We start from the raw sequence: 19135 nt of genomic DNA on the forward strand, positions 1-19135 counted from the left end.
TGTGAGTTCTCTGGCATTGCAAAATAAAACCTGCTCCTCAAGTCAGACTCCTTGGACTTAGGAGCGACCCTGTCTGTGGGCGAGCCAGTCTCCACCAAAGTGCTCTCTGTTTGTAGCAGTGGCCTATTGAGTGAAGGTCAGAGTTCGTTTCCCTTTAGTGGGGACGAATCACAGTGCTTCACAGTCTGTAGAACTCAAACTGCCCCCTTTGATGAAGCATCAGTCCTCCAGGACTTGCCCACCATCGCTCTCCACCTTGGTTTCTCTTCTAAGATTATCTAGGTTTCTAGGATTGTCTTGTTTGGTTGATAACTTTCCGGAAGTTCCCAAGAGAGCTCTTTCCTTTTTAGCCCCATAAACCTTGGGAAATGGGAATTTTCTTCTCCTCTCTTTGTTGAAAGTTCATGGAGAAGTAGAACTGGGCACTACTGGTGACCGGGCTTGGATGATAGGAAAATAGCCTTTCTAATGCTGTAATGTAATGCTGACCATTTGCTGATATATGTGTATATACTGTACACAGCTCACGAACCTTTCAACAAGTAAGGCCACTTTAGCAATCCTCACCATAGTAGAAACTAGCACTCTGCCGTCGGAGCTGCGGGAAGCCTTGGGTATACTTGGCTGTGGGTGGGGGCAGGATCGTATGCTAGCTCTGAATTAGGAGTGGTGGTGCACACCTGTTCTCAGCACTCAGGAGGCAGGGGCAGGAGGGTCGCAAGTCCACACGCCAGCCTGGATACTGTATGGTGGGACCTTATCTCAAACACCAAGAAAAAGTGCTCTAGGTTGGATTCCAATGGGAACAGCCCACACTTTTTTGCTCTGTTTGGTGTCCACAAATGCATACCCATTTAGAAAATGATGGTTTCCTGAAACCAGTTAGGGAACCCCGGCACAAGAAAATAGAAGAGACTGTAAATTTGCCCACACTGGAAGATATTTCTTATGTTGTACGTAATAACTTGATCTTTTCTTCAGAGATGTGACCAAAATGGTGATGGAGGTTAACACATAGGAACCTCAGGAAGGCTGCTCTGCCAACCGTAGCCCTCAAGCGTTTCCACACCAGCAAAGGCCTCTTTGTGAACCTCAGAATGAGAAAGAGCTTGAGGGTGAATCGAGGCCAGTAGACCTAAGTAAATGTATTTCATTGCCATAGCAACGTGTGTGTGTGAACTGTATCTGACATGGTGGTAAAACACTTTAGTTCTCTAATCTGCGGCGTGTGCATAAGCACTTATTGCCTATGGACTAACACACTTTGCCACATGGTTTCGTGGTCTTTGAGACTATATAATGGCTAGAACATTGTTCATTCAGGACTTCCTTTATTGTGGGTCAATTAAGCTATAAACCATCTTTTTTTTGCTGTAGATAATGTTAATATTAACAGCTTTGCAAATACAGCTTCTTTTTGAATTATTCCTTCCTTCTTACGTGCCTTACATATAGTACAAATCATGGGGTCTAAATAGAACACTTGATTGACATGTGTCAATTACAGTCTCTTACCTGTGAAGTAGAGTGTCAATTTCTTTATTCTGATAAATAGCTATTTTGATTCTCAAAATAATCAAAGACCTTTGTGTAAAGCAGGGATGTAGATTTTAACTGAAAACTTAACGACAGTATTTTAATACATGGTTTATAAAGCTGTTTTGGAATAGTGCTCGCAAAGGTTTAACTTTGATAACTGACTCCATTCTAAAAAGAACCTAGCAATGTGTCCAATCTGTGGCCTCACGTTTGTAAAGAACACTGTATGTTAGTGGTAAAAGACTAGATATCCTTGCAGCCACTAGTTCCATTCGCCCTGGCCTCCTGGTCTTAGTCTAAATAACATTACCATCAAGTATCAGTTCTGACCTCTCTTCACTAGGGGTGGGAAAGGTTTTTAAGCCAGTGGTTCTCAACCTTCCAAATGCTGAGACCCTTCAATTCAGTTCCTCAGGTTGTGGTGACCCCAACCATGACACTGTTTTCACTGCCACTTCGTCACTGTAATTTTGATGCTGTTGCTAATCATAATGTAAATATCTGTGTTTTACTATAGTCTTAGGTAACCCCTGAGAAAGGGTCATTTGACTTCAAAAGGGTCATGGACCATCAGGTTGAGAACCACTGATTTAAGCAGAAGCCACTGGGCATATAAGAATGTTTAGATCGCTCCCATAACTGACCTTCCCTCCCGTACCTCCCTGAATTTTTCTCAGTGCCTGCAATGTTAGCATTAGCTGGGATTTCCTTAGCTACTTAACACTCTGAGAGTGTATACTCAGGGGGTGTCTGCCCTGTAATCCCAGAATTAAGACGATAAAAGCAGAAAGAGCAGGAGTCTAAGGCTCTCCCAACTATGGAGCAAGTTAAGGCCACATGAGACCCTGTCTCAACAATAGAAGAGCAAACATAAAAACTGTGAACGTGGAAGTTTTATTTCAGGACAGAGTAAAAAGATGAATTATTCAAGACTTTCAACCTTTTTAAATCCCAGAATTTTAATTATAGCCACGTAGTCCTTTCACCAGATAGAAACTCACACACCCTGAACTTTTAATCAGGTATTGCTGGCAAATTGTGCCACATTTAGGTCCCAGCTATCATGTCATCATTTTGGTCCTCCAACCCACGGTGAGTTTCCACAGTGGAAAAGATGTTAAAAACCATCTGGCCAGGCAGTGGTGGCACGCACCTTTAGTACCAGCACTGGAGAGGCATAGGCAGGTTGCTCTCTATGAGTTCAAGGCCAGCCTGGTCTACAAAGCAAGTTCTAGAACAGCCAGAGCTACACAGAGAAACTCTGTCTTGGAAAAACATATATATATATATCTCCCATATGAGGTAATATATATGATACATATATATCACATATATACATGTTCTACACATACTCAAGCTGACATGCATAAGCACCCTTCACCCCAGTCTTTGGAGGAGGAGGACTGCTTCATGGCATGAACCTAGGCCTTGAACGTGTTCGGTACGCATTCTACTGCTAAGCTGTACCTTCAGCCCCAGTTCCAAGGTTTTTCACAGTTAGGCTATATCACCACTGGCAGATTCAACACAACAATAATCAAACTTTAATTTTTTCTATTGTTTCTACTGATCACTTCTGCTGTCAACTATCATCAGGACAGAATAAAAGCATTTGCCTTCAATGAGCTGCCTTTTGTCAGGGTCAAAATGAGGAAAGTGGAACACCACTAGGAAAAGGTTCGCTAGGGAAAATCTGAAGATTTTGTTCCCTGTCTCTGCAAAGTTATCGACTGCCATACAGGACTTGGGGGCGGGGCTCCGGAGCAAAGCGCTATTGGAGAGACTTGATTTTGACAGTCATGGTCTACAGAGGAGCCAGCCTGGGTGGACAAAAGACAGGAAGAGGGCATTGCAAATACCTAAGATAAACGAGTTTCGAAGATTTGGCAGCAGTTGCCTTTAACATGAGGGTGATAGAAAACAAAAACCAAACAAAACACCTTCCAGATGGCTGCTATGAAGAATGTTTTAACCCAGAAAGTTGACTCTCCGCTAAAGCAAATGTTCACAGCCAATGTGTTTGAAACCTTTTGTGGAAAAATGTAACAAAGCAGTGATCACCTATCACAACGCCCACAGGAAGGTTTGAAACAGGCCCTAATGGCTGCTGGGGGCTGTAGCAAGAGCACACATGGAACAAGGGGGTCCGGGGGTGAGGTACCAAATTATTGCCAAACTCCAGGGCCAAAAGAAAAAGTTATCAAATAAAAGCTGTTCTCTGTATACAGGTGTGCAGTGTGGCATTTAGGTAACCGAGAACAAGAGCGGGTCTAGTGCCTGATGGGGACTCGACAGCGGGTGTGAAATGCAAACTGCCCTTCTGCTGGTGGCTGTCGTTTCCTTCACCTCAGGCTTCACCTAACTGCCTGGTCAAGTGGTCACGCTTCAAGGGAAGTATTTGTTTGTGAATGAGCATTAACCAACTGCTCCTCTCTGTACTAGCCAACCTAAGGCTGGTATAGAATCCTAAATTCAAAATGGGGGGAGAAATGACAATAGAACCAACTGAGAGGTGTCACCTTGTAGGGGACAGAGGGCAGTAAGGGCCAGTTCAGACAATACGGTGCTGATATGGCTACCAGCATGGACTAAGATGGCAACTCTGAACACCCAAGGGACGGCGTGTCAGTACAAAATGGCTGACACGGTGCATTTTATATACATTTGTATACTCATACACACTGCAAATAACTAATGACTCCTTTCTGAGGCCTAAGGCCCTTGGTCTTCACCTTTGCCAGCCGCCTGTGTGTGTGTTTCTGAGGTCTGTGTGTCTCTGTCCGTGCAGCTAAGTGTTCCGGAGCACTTTCCTGCATCTGCCTGTCTCTGTGTGACGGCCTTAATCCAGCATATATAACGTCTCACCTGCCCGTGGCTCCTCAAATTCTCATCAACTTCCCAGGGTCCCATGACTCTCCTTTTCCTGGCATCGAAACTTGAACTTTATACCATTTCACACGACCCATGCCCACTTGCTGCAATATTTGGGTCCCTTTGTGGTTTCACCTACTGACTCCCTACACAACTATTTTTTCCTCAAAAACACTAACACAAAAGCTTGTAGTAACAAGCAGGCCTATAAACATAATTCTCTTGTGCTAGAACAGCATTACTCTCCAGAATATGGTAATGGGTTTTTATGAATATTACAAATAAAAATATTTACATTTTTTAATCCCCAAAATACATATTAATGAAAACTTTTCTCTGAACCCAGATAGGTCTTTATGGTCTGTGTTGTGACATCACCTCACAAAACATTGTCATGAAAATCAGCACCCCCTCTTCAAAAGACATGCATGTACACACCGTATGTAAGCAGTGAGTTCTTGTCTCTGTATACACTGTCCGCGGGCGGAGTGTAAGAGAATGGGAATCCCTTGCTTTCAGTCCTTGGGAGGTAAATAAAATCTCTCTGAGCACATTTTAAAAGGCAAAAATTGTCAAAATGTGCAAACCACGCAGCAACTCCTATATATATAATATTAGAATAAAACACATATGTGATGATGTATCTCATGAAGAAAATAGAGAAAGAACATTGAATAACAATGAAAAACTGAATAGACAGATGATCAAAACGATTAAATATGTGTTCTGTGGCATAGTCAGGAATTTCCTCAGAGGAAATGACAGCCTCTCAGCGTGTTAAGCCGGCAGCCGTTGGTAGTAACCACGATCTTCTTGCATGGTCCTGTGTTTAAACAGGTGTCAAAAGGTATCTGTCCATGTTTGATAATCAATATTGAGGTCATGTGACAAATTCTCTGTTGCACATACTCAGCGAATCTCAGCGCAAGTTCAACAGTGTCAACTCCTATGACTCAAGAGCTCAACGCTTTGGGAGACCTTGGGGGTTATTTGGTGTCAAACAAAACTTAGATTCTCTGCTCAGACGTTTGGTCTACAAAACAACCTCAAGCCTACAAAGCTTAACATTATAAACACAAGAAACTGCAGAATGAGAACAGGCTTTTGGTGTGGAAAGCACCCCATCCTCAGAAAGGCACAAAGGAGAAAACCTGCAGGCAGGGAGCACAGCCTGCTAACGAGACAGGTATGTGTGCTGCCCGCAGGCTGGGGCTTCGTTCACCAGTTTGGTGCTGTAGGGAGGTGACAGAACCTTTACGTGGGGCTTAGTGGGAAGTCTTCTTGATCATTGCCCTCATAAAGAGTATTGGGATACTAACCCCTCCTCTACCTCTCTTTGCTCACTTTCTGTCCACTAGGTGAACGGTACTGATCCACAAGGGATCCCCACCATGATCCACTGCGGCATGACACTGCTCTGGAACCTTCGGAAGTGAAACCATGCTCTCTTTATAAGCTGACTATCTCTGGCATTTTGTTACAGTAATGGGAAGCGGGCTAATACACATACTGTTTAACTTAAAATATTCTCTGTACCCTGAACCACCTAGGGCCAAGTTCTAGGCGCCCACTCCTGAGTCATCTCCCCTGTCTGCCTTGACATTTTCTTGGTAGGGGTGGCAGGAAGATAGGAGTTCGCTATGTAGTCCAGTGACCTTGAACTCATTGTGTAAACCAGCTGTTTTAAAACTCAGATTCTTGTGCCTCCTTCTCCTGAGGGTTAGGGTGATGGGTCTGTGATGCCACACTGGAATCTGGCTTTGCCTTTCTTACAAAAATCCCACTAAATACTTCTTGGACCCATGTTCCTGCTTCTCCTCTGTGGCCCAGAGTAGCATGCATGCCTCTCTTCTCTGAAACAAGTAGCCTATGTCTTTCAGCGAAATGGCATTAGCTTCTCCATACGTCTTAGTTACCTTCATATATTAAAACTCCTGAAGGTACAACTGAGAGAGACTGTGCTTAGGGCGTTTGTGGTCACTGTTTTCTCTGCCAGAAATGCAATTCACGCTCACACTCATGAGTCGCTTCCCACCCACGTGGTTTCGTCCTCCACTGTATTTAGGTCTCGGCTCGAACATCATTCACCCCAGTAGCCTTCGTGACCGCCCCATCTAACTGACTCAGCCACCCTTTCATGTCTCACAGCCTCGGCCTCTTTGGCCCACTTTGTTTCCCTTTGTAGTTCCCATCACAACTTAACTATTTATTTTTCTATTTTGGATGATCCTGCATTCCTTACCACATAACCTAAACTTCATTAAAACCAAGTATATATTCATAGTTGTTGTTCCGCTAATTGCAAGAATCCAATCACTGAGAACAATGCCTGGCAAATAGGGAGTATTAAAAATATGTTTTTAATGAACAAACTTCATTTTTTTAGAGTACCTGGCTCATTAATAAACATATGAACCATCTCTTTGCCCTCAGATTTATGCTTCTTTTTGGAGTTGGACATATATGCAAAAGGCAGTTCTCTGAATCAATAGGACATGAATTTCTAAAAGGCAGTAAGTGCTTCAAAAACATAACCTGGGTGATCCCAGGATGAAATCCCAGGCTTGTGAAATCAATACTGGGGCTCCTGAGAATTAAGGAAAAGCATGCAATTACCATCCCTGACTTATCTCGCCATAAGACCTAGTTCTGAACACTCGCCTGCTCTCAACACGGGCTCCCTCGATGCTGATGGGGAGAGGGAAGCACTCTAATTTATCAGCCAGAGCAGCACATATGCTCCTGTGAGGGTGGAGCCGGTCTGAGAACATTTATTAGCCAGTGTTGGTGCAGACGCTGTAGCACGGACAGATGGGACTCCCCTCTCCATCTCCACTAGTGTCCTCCGCGTGCAGCCCGGCTCCAGGCCGCGCAGCCTGGCAATACAACTATTTTCATTGCTACTTCATAACTGTAATCTTGCTACTGCTAGCAAACAAACATCAATATCTAATATGCAGGAGTCTGATATGCGACCCTTGTGAGAGGGTCAGTCATTCTACCCCAGAGGGGTTGCTACCCACAGGTAGAGAAACGCTGGTCTACAGTAAAGACAAAGATTTGGTAGTGAGGACTGGGAATAGAGAGGCTTGTGAGCAGGAAGTAGGGAGGGAAAGAGGAAATCCTACTCTGAAAAGGCACAGGAACTTAAAAGTTCATCACCGGCATGAGAAACTCTCCAACGTAAATTTCCATACACGGTGATCTCTGAGGCTGAGTCACTGCAGGGAGTTAAGGTATTTTTCTTTCTCTAACCCAAATGCTGCCATTTAGAACTACAGTCTGATGGATTCTTGTTTCCAAGTCTGGAGGTATACGATAAAAACAAACAAACAAACAAACTAAAAATGGAGGGAGGATTAGAGTGATGGTTCAACAGTCAAAAGCACTTCCTGCACCTGGGCATTGGTGGGGCACGCCTTTAATTCCAGCGCCTGGGAGGCAGAGGCAGGTGGCTCTCAGAGTTCAAGGCCAGCCTGGTGAGTTCAGGACAGTCAGGGCTGCATAGAGAAATCTTGTCAAACAAACAAAGTGCACTTCCTGCTCCAGAGAATGGGGTTCAGTTTCCAGCACCCACATGGTGGCTTGCAACCCACTGTAACTCCAGTTCCAGGGGATCTGATGCCCTCTTCTGACCTCTGTGGCCACCTACACACACATGGTACACATACATATACTCAGGCACACACACATACGCATAAAATTTTCAAAAAGAAATATCCTAAAAATATTGTAAAATGAGAAAGCTAGAGCAAGCAGGTTAAAAAGGAATCTGCCTGGCTCCAGACAGCACAGGGTGTGGAGTCTGGCAGCCTGCACTCATCCCTGTGTACACACAGTACCCTACAAAGCTTCTACGGAAACCATATTTGCTCAGGACATACCATCTGTGCCCAGTCTGTGGTAGATAACAGGGCTCGTGGTCAATGATTGCCAGAGGCAGCCTGCAAAGCTGGAAATATTAACTATCTCTATAGAGAACATTTGCTGATCTTTGGGAACATCTGAAGAGTCCATGAACTCCCCAGACTAATACCAAGTGGTCTTCTTCGAGTATTTCTGAGGACTCTAAAAGGCTCTTGTTTTTTTGTTTTGTTTTGTTTTGCTTTCTTGTGTTTTTGGTTCCGGCTGTATCAAGCAGCCCTTTAACTACAGTTGTGTTTCTGGGGTATGTTTTCTATTAAGATACGTCCTCCGACTTGTCACTAAGAACTTCCTGCCATCCTGGACAGTGGTGTTTTTCCCCGTAAATAACTAATTGACTTTTCCAGTACATTTCCACAAACTCACACTGAGCTCCCCAGACGGCATCCGTAATATGAGCCTGTCACTGGTCCAGATCTGCAGGGTGGAAGGACAGTGCTGTGGGTGTGGGAGAATCCCATTCTGTCAGAGCACTGGGGTGAGGGATGCACTGTATTAGGAAATAATTGTAAGAAAATGTCCATTTTCTTATACATTATGCATACAGATATTTTAGAACATATTTTCTAACTGTGATTGGTTGTACCCAAAGCATGAGGGATAGTTACATTACAACCTGCGGAAGACATGGCAAGTCTTTGGTGACCCTAAATTTCTAGGCCCTTTTCCCTTTGATACGTCTTACTTTTTAAATCAAGGTAATGTATGAATAAAAACAAGACTAAAAATACTACTTCCCAAAGTGCTTCCACTACCCATCCTCAGCCCCTCATCATGACTGGCTTTGCTGCTGTTGCTGTTGCTGCTGCTGTTGCTGTTGCTGTTGCTGTTGCTGCTGCTGTTGCTGTTGCTGTTGCTGTTGCTGCTGCTGCTGCTGTTGCTGTTGCTGTTGCTGTTGCTGTTGCTGTTGCTGTTGCTGTTGCTGTTGCTGCTGCTGCTGCTGCTGCTGTTGCTGTTGCTGTTGCTGCTGCTGTTGCTGTTGCTGTTGCTGTTGCTGTTGCTGTTGCTGTTGCTGTTGCTGTTGCTGTTGCTGTTGCTGTTGTTTTTAAGGGTTGGTTTAGGCAATGCTCGGGACTGAGTCCAGGGTCTGGGCTAGACATCTCCGCCCTTTACTTTATATCTTCACACTTGACTTCATACTTCTAAACAGCACACCAAACAAAACTCTTTAAACTATAGTACCATCAATGAAATAATTATAATTTTTCCTCGTATCTGCTGAGAACTGATTTCAACCCCCTGCAGAGACAACAAATTCTGACTATATTCAAGTCCCACATAAAACGGTGAAATATCTGGATTTAAGTGGCAATAATCTTCTTAGATGCTCTTAATAACCTATAAATTTCCCATGTAAAATACAATGTGTATGCCACTTAAATGGTTGTTACACAGTACTAGGAAATACTTGTAAGAAAATATCCATTTTCTTATACATTAGGCATATAGATACCATTTTTAGAACATATTTTCTAACTGTGGTGGATCCAAAAAGATAGAAACCAAATTCAACAGACCAACTCCGGCAGCTTTGTTCCCCTCTGGAAGCCAGCCCGGAGTCTGATTATTCCGTGCTCGCTAGACAGCTATAACCCTACAGGCTCCTCTAGCATTGCTCGGGTCTTTCCAGTCTCTCGTTTGATATATTTTCTAGGGACAGTTAGAGAAAACCTGTCCCTCACATGTGGTAGGCGTTTCTGCATTGTCCTGTAACTTCCTGTGTTGTTAAGCCTGATGGGGTTTTCAGTTGATTTTATTTTATGCATATGGATGTTTGGCCAGCATGAATGTCTGTATGTTACTTGTGTGCCTTGTGCCTGTGGAGGCCTGAAGAAGGTGTTGGATCCCCATGAACTGGAGCTGCGACAGTTGTGAACCATCGTGTGGGTTCTGGAAGTTGAATCCTAGTCCTCTGCAAGCACAGCCAGTGCTCTCAATGGCTGAGCCAACAATTCTAGCCCCTTGCTGACATTTTTATCATTTTAAGGTCTTATCCTTTATTCAGGAATTCCAAAATTTTGTTGTGATACACCTTAGTATGAATATTTTTTCTTTCAATTTCTAGAACTTAACAGCTGGTGATCCTTTTTATAAGCTCACTTGTGCCTCCATTTGGTAAATTTTTTTCTACATATTTTTATTTATTTATTGACCTTTGTTTTATGTGCATTGGTGTTTTGCCTGCAAGTATGTCTATGTAAGAGTGTCAAATCTTGGAGTTAGAGAGTTGTGAGCTGCCATGTGAGTGCTGGGATTTGAACCTGGGTCTTCTGGAAGAGCAGTCAGTGCCCTTAACTGCTGAGCCCTTTTTCCAGTCCCCATGGGTATGTTTTTTAAAGATTTATTTATTTATGTATAATGAGTGCTCTATTTGCATGCATGCTTCTATGACAGAAGAGGGTATCAGACCCCATTATAGATGGTTGTGAGCCACCCTGTGGCTGCTGGGAACTGAACTCAGGACCTCTGGAAGAGCAGCCAGAACTCTTAACCACTGAGCCATCTCTTTGCCCCCTTTTACATAATGTTTTTCTTCCATTTTTTCTATTCCCTTTTTCCAGAGATACTTTTAATTGAAAGTTTGTATTTTCTTAATTAAAAACAAATAATTTTATCTGTTCTTCATCCTTTTGTCTTGTTTTGTTCAACTGCCTGAACTTATATACTTGTACCTTTGAGGGTGTCTACTGAATTTTTAATCTAGTATTTTTATTAATTCTTTGAGAATTTCATGTATCCATGCAATCATCTATTTTGGTCACATTTGCCTTCCCACTCCTCCCCCTAACTCCTTCCAGATTAACTTTCTGCCTTTCCACCCCTTCCAAACTTCTAGTCCTCTCTTTTTTTAAAATGACCCAAATCCAGTTTATGCTATCCATATAGGCAAAGGGCCATTCACCCAAGTGTAGACAGCCTACCAGAGGCCACACCCTGAAAGAAAACGAATTCTTCCTCTCCTAGGATTTGGGAATGCTGCTCAGTGGTAGAATACTTGTGTGGCACATATAAGGTACTAATCTTGAACCCCAGGGATAGAAAAATAAATGATAAAAAGAACTCAGTTCTGGTCTTGTAACCCCATAGACCCATAGAGAGTGGAGCTATTAGGAGGTGTGGCCCTTTGGAGTAGGCGTGGCCTTTTTGAAGGAGGTGTGTCACTGGGGGCGGGCTTTGAGGTCTCAGATGCTCAAGACAGGCCAGTGCTTCACAGTCTTTTCCTGCGGCCTGTGGATCCAGCCTTACCATGTCTGCCTGCACGCTGCCATGCTTCAGCCTCTGAAACTCTAAGCCAGCTCCAACTAAATGTTTTCCTTTGCAAGAGTTGCTTGGTCCTGGTGTCTCTTCACAGCAATAAAACCCTAACTAAGACAATCATAGTGTAAGCAACTCAATTCATTAGCAAGATGAAAAGGGTAAAATATCCCAAAGAAATAAAGATTTTAAAACACACATCTTAATGACTCATGCGTCAAAGAATAAGGATCCAAAGAAATTTGTAAGTGCTTTGAACTAAATGAAGACACAGTTTGTTAAAATTTGTGGCAGAAACAGTGCCTAGAGCCTAACACTAGATACATGTGTTAGAATAGATCAGGCATCTTAGGAAACTAGAAAGTGAAGAGCAAATTAGATCCAAAGTAAGAAGACAAAGAGTAAAAATTAGAGCAAAAATGGGTAAAATTGAAGACAGGAAAGTAATTCAGAAAACCAGTGAAATCCCAGTTGCTTCTCTGAGGATAATGAGTGAAGCCTCTCTCCAGGACACACATAGGCTTCTGAGTGTGAGAGCATTACCCACCCTGGGCCACTCTCTATTGCCCTACCTTTGGGTTTTCACTGGTAATTCTGAACAAAAGGCAAAAATGCTTATCATTGTAGCCATGAACTTGGCACTAAAAAGCTACTAGCAGAGCAGTGGGGTGAGACCACCCAGGAGACCAACCACCTGCATTCTGCCTGGGTTCTGCCAGTCCATCTCCTGGTGACTCAGGGCAGCACAGGTCACCTTTCTGGGCTGCCCCACCCCCATCCCAATAAACAAGTAGTTCAGATAACTAGCTGCCAGGCTATGACATCTACCCCAGTGTTTACTAAGGCAAATAGTCCCTGCAGATACCCAAGAGAAAGCTCCATTTTAACTGGTGTTTTCAGAAGTTTCATTTCATGCCCAGTTGGCTCCATGCTGTCTCAGCCTGTGCTTTGAAGAAGACTACCCCACACACCCTCAGCAACCTGCTTCCTCACCCATCTCCCACGGTTTCTAAAACCTGCCAATAGACAAGTTAATTTTTTTATTCCACTGGTAGATTGATCCATTGATTAGGTCAAAGCCCTCACAATACAAATCAGCTCTCAACAACTGACCCTACCAGGTAGGAACTAAGCCTTTAACACCTGAGCCTTTTGGAGAACTCTTCATATCAAAACCATAGTGTTTCCCACAAGGAGGCAAAAACATAATATGCCACTATGCCAGAGCTGGAAGGACTAGGCCTGGATCGGTGCCAGGCACCCCTTCACTGGTAGTGTTGAGGAGGTAGTGACCATTTCTGACATGGCAATACTTGTATAGAGCTGGGTAAGTGCTAGCATCCTCTTCTTAGCTACATCATCATCCTGGGACTAGAAAATAATCCTGAGCCCTACGCCAGCTTCTGACACTTGACACTTGTAGCTCAGGAACTGTTTTACATAAATCCTCAGCCAAAACAACAGGTAATTATATTTGATCTTGGATCTTTTTGAGGTCCTGGAGTGTTCCTCCTCTTTGACTGGCTGAGGCAAGTTCTAGATCCGGAATAGGTACAGAGCCCTCCAGACTGATTACACATGTAGGTGAGCTCGCTTCTGCAGGCTCTGGTGGATTGCAGTACAATGTTCACGAACTGCATGAAACAGGTGGCTTGCAGCTATGACGGGGTGAATTGTATTCCCGGAACTGATAGGTCAAAATTGTATTCCTTAGTAACCCAGAACATGAGCTCACTTGGGTCACTGCAATTAGATTTAGTTAAGACTTGACATCATTCTGGAGTCATGAAGCAAGGACCCTCGAGGGAGCCTGGCCCTCCTGGTGCAGACTTCCAGCCTCCAAGACTATGAAAGAATACATTTCTTTTGTTTTGAGCTCACTTTCTTATGGTAGTCTAGAAATTTAACTCACCAGATATACCTGTTTAAAAAAAAAAAAAAAAGCCGAGCAGCGCTGCCTTCAGTCAGCACCCAGCACCCAGCTATCACAGAATTAGACAGCAGCACAGTGCTGGAGCCCGAGCAACCCTGCATGTAATTAAATGGTCATCAATTTTTAAATCTTCAAAGCTGGCCAGTGAGTAGAGAGGAAATGTTGTATCCTTATTTTATACTTCTGATGAATTCCTGTCATCCACCCAGCTATATTTAAAACATAGAATTTTACTTCTTGGTGCTGCCTGACTTCTGACCAGTATGTATGTTTTGTTTGTTTGTTTGTTTGGTTGGTTGGTTGGTTGGTTGGTTAGGTGGTTTGTTGTTTGTGTGAGTCGTTGGTTGATTGGTTGGTTTTGGTTTTTTGAGAGAGGGTTTCTCTGAGCAGCCTCGGCTGTCCTAGGCTCATTTTGTAGACCAGGCTGGCCTCAAACTCACAGAAATCTGCCTGCCTCTGCCTCCCCGAGTGCTGGGATTAAAGGCGTGTGTCACTGTGCCTGGCGTGTATGTTAATGTCTAATCTAAAAATAAAAATCAAAAACAGAAGCATAAAGCCATACTGCCCTGATATGAACCTTTGCCCCAGGACCAACATCCTGAGGACACAGGTGGGACAAATGCACAGTGGCAGACAATTGATTGCATTCTAGTTCTAGCACATGAATGGCCTCAGAACACTGATGTTAGCATAATGCAATAATTAAGTATGGATATGGGTCTACCAAAAGAAACACCATTAGGAAGATTACCAAGAGCAAAGCACAGCGACACATTAATGCCCACGTGTTCATAGGAGCTGTGCAATGCTGAAAACTCAAATGAAGAGTAGGTGGCTGAAACAAATCCTCTCCTTATGGAACACCAGAGTGGGGGATTGTAGGCCCTTCTTGGTGGTCGTAAATAGGGCAGGGGATGAGCTTGGAGAATAACCAGTGTCCTGGATCAAACTTTCTCTGGGTTCTAGCATGGACAGAAAGCAAAAAACTTTGTCTTTTCCTCTGTGAAATTAATGTAATCTTGACGACCTCTCAGAAACAAACAAACAAACATCATGAAGACATCTGGCATCTATGTTCCTCTTCCACAGGCTGGCCTTCAGATGGATACAACATTCAGAGAAGCTCTGCCCTATATGTCCTGCTCCCCATGGGCTCCCAGCTCACTGTGTGACGTGGTGTGTTTGAGGACATCAGTTACTGAGCCCTACAGAAAGGCAGTGTGTTTGAAGATATCACTCACTGAGCCCCTCAGAGAGCTCTGTTCTGGCAGAATCTTAGCCAAATTATCATCAGGCTTATGAAGCTCCTGACCAATCTAAGCACTTCTCGGAAAAATCCGGGGTTCGCAAAGAACCCAGGTAAGTGAGCATCACAAAAGCCCTTCCTCCTGACCCTCTCACCACCCTCCATGCTGAATCTGCTTCCTCAGCTTCCTCCTCCCCGGGAGATTTCTGTCTTCACCAAGAATCTGTTAAGTCGGCCCCCCACAAACCTACCCCTCATGTTTCTTCTCAATAATTTTCCATTCACCAAACCCACCTTGCTTTTTGGTCATAATTCCTACTGGCTCATGCCAAACTCAACCTCTCTCTTCTGCTACAAGATGCATTGTCACGGGCTGCACCTGTTGTGATGATGCCAAATCATGTCTTCCTGCCCACATTTTAGTAACATCAATAACATCTTTTTTCCTTTAAGAATCTCTAACCTTAGTTTGACACATGTGATATGAATAGCATGTGGAATAAGGCTTCCACTACCGATGACTCAGTGATATTAACTTCCATTCTGTGCCTCTGCTAGAATTTTCATTGCTAGGCTGTTGCTCAAAGACAGGAACGTTACAGAAATAAAAAGAACCTTTCAGTCCCTGTGAGTAAGCCTAACCTAAAACAAATTCAACTTCCAGATATATATATATATTTTTTTAAAAAAAGCCACATCATTTAAGAAAATGACAGTTAACACAAAATGACTGAAATTTCACACTTCATTTTTAGCATGCTGTAAAGAAAACTCTAAGACTGATATTCCAGGCACGCACACATGGAGAGAGAGACAGAGACAGAGAGTGGGGGAAGAAAAGAGAAAGGCTGATTGACTTTAAAGGACAGATATTAAATAAGTCATACACCTGAGAATCATTTATGGCAAATAGGGGTATTTTTCTTTGTTTCAAGAGAACAGTGTTTAATGTTGGTTTTGTGACTCTGAGAGAAAATATCCCTTCTCCTATCTACCCTCCAGCTCTGCTGTCTCATTTATAAAACATACAAGAGGCACTGTAGGTAATTCCACGCGTAAGCATTAAATTCCACTCTGTGTGTGTTCTCTCTGCTATCTGAAAGAAACAAAGTTAGAAATTAAAAGCTGACAATGCACACCTGGGGACACACTGGAATGCGTGCACCTTTGGGGGTCGCGCCCTGTGGCTCTGGGGCTATGTACATTGGACAGTCCTTCCACATCTCTGGGTTTCTGGTTCCTTATCTATGAAACGCAGACGTTCATGGAAATGGAGTTTTCTTTCGAAGAGAGCTGGTGAAATGGCTCAGCAGGCAATGGCTTATGCATCCAAGCCTAGCAACCTGAGTGTGAGCCTCAGAACCCACGTGGTAGGTGAGGAGAACAGACTTCCTCAAGCTGTCCTCTGAGTGTCACACCTGTGACACAGCAGGCAGGAATGCATGCACACACGCTCACACATGCATACACATGCATGCATGCAAATTAATAAATGTAATGTTTGTTTAAATGGGTCACAGATCCACAGGAGAGACTTTGGGTAATCGAGGCACCTGTCAAATTTTAGCATTCTATGATTTTTGTTATGCAGGCGAGGTGTTGGACATAGCAGCAGATTAGGCTTCCAGCTGTGATCAACAGAAAAAGTGACTCCCGGTGGCTTCATTATTGAGGATTTCTTCAGAATTAAAGGGTTTGTAGATAGCTATACTGATTTAATGGCTCAACATGGCAGAGATAGTAAATTCTTCATCTTCTTTTTAAAGTAGCTTTTTTAAAAAAGGTATAATTGGTAAGATCCTACCACAGAGGGCCTCTGAAAGACTCTACCCAGCAGAATATCAAAGCAGATGCTGAGACTCATAGTCAAACTTTGGACAGAGTGCAGGGAATCTTATGAAAGAAGCGGGAGACAGAAAGACCTGGAGGGGACAGCTCTCCACAGGAGAGCAACAGAACCAAAAAATCTGGGCACAGGAGTCTTTTCTGAGACTGATACTCCAACCAAGGACCATTCATGGAGATAACCTAGAACCCCTGCACAGATGTAGCCCATGGCAGCTCAGTCTCCAAGTGGGTTCCCTAGTAATGGGAACAGGGACCATCTCTGACATGAACTCAGTGGCTGGCTCTTTGATCACCTACCCATGATGGGGGAGCAGCCTTATCAGGCCACACAGAGGAAGACAATGCAGACAGTCCTGATGAGACCTGAAAGGTTAGGGTCAGATGGAAGGGGAGGAGGACCTCCCCTATCAGTGGACTGGGGAAGGGGCATGGGAGGAGAAGAAGGAGATAGGGTAGGATTGGGAGGGGAAGAGGGAGGGGACTACAGCTCGGATACAAAGTGAATAAACTGTAATTAATTTAAAAATGAATAATTTTTTGAAATAACAAAAGGTATAACTGACAGATAATAAACTTCACAACGTGATAAATGTTGACCCTTGATATAAGCATTAAACCAAGACAACAATAGAGACAGTGAAGACCCCCTCCTTGCCCTTTTTAATCTCCTCCAGTGTATCTCCTCATACTTCTAAGAGAACAAGGAATCTGCTTTTTGTCTCTGCAGGCGTACTTCAAAGTAAGCCCAGTGCAAGATTGTTGGTGCTGATCTGGGGTTATTATGTATTCACCTGTTAATTGCTCGCCCCTCCAAGACTGTTACTGTGCTACATATGTATACAAAATATTGTGTGAACCTTGCCTCCTCACTGGCTAAGAAAATTGCTGACAGCCTGGGCTGAGCAGAAGAGAGGTAGGTGGAGCAAAGGTTCCTGGGCTTTGGGGTTGCAGAAGGACCACAAGAGAGGAAGGAGGGAAAAAGGAGCAGGTCAACCAGGAGCACATGGGCAAAAGTACCTTGCTCTGAGGACTGGCCTGATGGAGCAGAAGCAGCCCAAGCGGAACAAGTGGAAGTATGTGTGGGGAATTTGGATGGGAAGCAGACAAGATCGCTAAGTGGGCTGATCAACTGCCCAGTGGCAGAGCTCCGAGGCGTCCATTAAATCTAACAGGGCCCTAAGGCTTTTTTTAATAAAACAGCAGGTTAAGGAATAACTGCCGCCATAGTAATAACCAGCATTAATTAATAGTAATAGAATAATTCATTCCTTTTACATATACTTTAATAACTATATGACTCAATATTAAATACTATTACTTCTACAAAACCAAGATGATAATGCATTTGCTATACGTACCCTGCTGAACCTCACAGGTAGCAAGCCATGCCCTGTAGCCCCACCTCCCTCCCTGCGTGACTGTGTGGCTGAGGGGCAGCTCAGCTCATTGCCACATACTGCCAGTTCACACCACCTTCACATCACCATAAAACTGAAAAAAAAAAAAAAAACAAAAAAAAAAAAAAACAAAAAAAAACACCCCACACACTTGGTCTGCAGTTGGCGGTGATGTTTGAGGAGCCCATGCAACATTTCTGCAGTGGAGTTTGCTGGAGGAAATATGTCACCTGGTCTGCAGACGAAGATGTGATCTCTCAGCTTCCAGCTCTGTGCGGCCAATAGCTACCTAACATCCTTGTCACTCTGGACTCCCTTTCTGGAACCATGAGCCAAAATAAACTCTTGCATAAGTTGCCTTTGGTCATGATGTTTATCACAGCAAGAAAGAGGTAACTGATAACACTCATCGGAGAGCGTTTAGAGCATCTTGGTTTCCACTGTTATAGATATGGATACGGTCGGTGCACAGACCTTTTCATTTCAACATCTAGGAGTGCCACGACTGGACTTCACAGCACCCCGGAAGTGATTCTGCCACTTAACCTCCCTCCGGCAGTTTCTTAGTGCTCCAGTTCCACATCCTTGCCAGCACTTTCTCTCTAGATGTTCTTTGTTTTTGTTTTTTATCAAGGCAGGGTTTCTGGCTGTCCTGTAGACAGGCTGGCTTCAAACTCACAAAGGTCCTCCTGCCTCCTCCTGAGGGCTGGGATCACAGGCTTGCACACCACTGCCCGACGGCCTCTCTAGACTTTTTAAAGCTGTGCATTGCACCTTTTCTCAGCAAAGTGACTGCCCAAAATTTTGCCCACTTTTTAATGGCTTGTTTGTATTTGATTGTTGTCTATCAAGTTTTTGAGAGTTATGAATTATTTAATATCAGACATGATTTGCAATATTACTTCCTAATATGTGACTATCTTTTGACTGTACTTTTTAAAGGTTGCTCTACTGCTGAGGTTTTAAAGTTTTTTTTAATGGTCAATTTGTCAATTTTCTTTACAATCCCTTTAAGTATCATGTTGTAGCTAAGAAATCTTTGTGATCCAAATATCAAGTTCTCTGCATCTTTCCTTTGAAGTTTTACAGTTTTAGATTTTATGTGTACCTCTATTGATTCTA

The 19135-nt window shown here is 43.5% G+C and overlaps 1 protein-coding gene and 1 long non-coding RNA gene across 3 annotated transcripts in view; both read left to right on the plus strand.

Annotated features, from left to right (window-relative positions):
- Gcnt4 (glucosaminyl (N-acetyl) transferase 4) overlaps nucleotides 1-18804 on the plus strand; it is a 46101-nt gene extending 27297 nt beyond the window's left edge. For both annotated transcript variants that reach the window (XR_009592385.1, XR_009592384.1), the window contains exons 3-5: nucleotides 14612-14881; nucleotides 17344-17529; nucleotides 18176-18804. The gene's annotated coding sequence lies outside the window, so the exon portion shown is untranslated. The remainder of the gene's footprint in view (nucleotides 1-14611; nucleotides 14882-17343; nucleotides 17530-18175) is intronic.
- On the plus strand, nucleotides 5432-6830 carry LOC132654518 (uncharacterized). Its single transcript, XR_009592150.1, has 2 exons — nucleotides 5432-5596; nucleotides 5769-6830. It is a non-coding gene; the product is annotated as an uncharacterized LOC132654518 (long non-coding RNA).
- Nucleotides 18805-19135: the final 331 nt, after the last annotated feature.

Source organism: Meriones unguiculatus, chromosome 6 (assembly GCF_030254825.1).
Source record: "Meriones unguiculatus strain TT.TT164.6M chromosome 6, Bangor_MerUng_6.1, whole genome shotgun sequence".
NCBI lineage: Eukaryota > Metazoa > Chordata > Mammalia > Rodentia > Muridae > Meriones > Meriones unguiculatus.